The sequence below is a fragment of the Lutra lutra genome, chromosome 2 (genome assembly GCF_902655055.1).
Source record: "Lutra lutra chromosome 2, mLutLut1.2, whole genome shotgun sequence".
In the NCBI taxonomy this organism is placed as follows: domain Eukaryota; kingdom Metazoa; phylum Chordata; class Mammalia; order Carnivora; family Mustelidae; genus Lutra; species Lutra lutra.
The window spans coordinates 13643870-13645085 of NC_062279.1; positions in this window are offsets into that span (position 1 = coordinate 13643870).

The window sequence follows — 1216 nt, forward strand, 5'->3', positions numbered from 1 at the left end:
CCCTCACTCACCCTCTGGCAGGTGCCCCTGATAGAGGTAGGCCTGGGCCAAGCCATGTGTACCTGACTCATTGTTTTATAAACATTATAAACATTGTAAACATTTTATAAACATTATAAATTATGGACTTATTTGTCTTTGTGATATAGAACATTCTGGAAATCAGAACAGCTGACTAACTGGATACACTTTTCCTCTTTTTACCAGACTATTTGGCAGCATTTATACAAAGTCAAAATATTTGAGTATATGGTACACATGCATTTTAAGGTGTTTAAGTTTAAGGTGAACTTGAGATGTCAAAACATTACATTTCTATGTGAGCCTATACCAAGTCAAGATACATATATATTTACAAACCCTGAGAGTGTTGCATTAAAAAATATTTAAGAACAGACAATAACACCAGAGAAGAAAAATAGTGAGGAATTGAATCTTCTAGGATAAGTGCACAGACCACTTGCCAGACAGGCTATAAAAATGTTGGTTCTTGGGACACGTGGGTGGCTCAGTTGGTTAGGCGTTCAAATCTTGATTTCAGCTCAGGTCATGATTTCAGGGTCATGAGGTCGAGCCCCACATCGGACTCCATGCTGGGCCTGGAGCCATCTTGGGATCCTTTCTCTTTCTCTCTCCGTCTGCCCCTCCCCAGCTGCTCTTGCTCTCTCTTAAAAAAAAAAAAAATGTTGGCTCTTTTTCCCGCAGCCACAGAGGCTGAGTCCAAACTGGACGCAGCCTCTACTGTATCTATAGCAAGCGAAGAGGGCTTACCTAGTTCTCCGGACACTCTGGATAGGAGGACTGCACCCAAAGTTACTTTGAACCCCTGAAGCAGTTCTGGAAGTGACCTATCCCCCGAGGGCTTCCTCCCCTTCAAGGAGGAAGTGGAGTTTGGGGATCTCTGTCCACATGTCCCTCCTCGCTCCACACGGAGATGCCAAGTTGCATGAGACCCTCACCTCCAGCACTGAACCAGGATTTCCTGCTCCCCAGGGGTCTGTGAAGAAAGTGCCATTTGGCTGGTTTGGTGCTTTTCAGACTGAGATGAAAACTAGCCGCTGGGCAGCAGACAGAAGATATGTTTATTATAGTAATTTTGCCTGTGGGTTACAGAGGCATGAATAACCACAGTTAGCCTTCATTCTCCAAGTACTTGTGGGTAGTTATCAGGTCTCCACCTAGTTGTTACTAAAATAAACCTCACATAGTTCTTTCA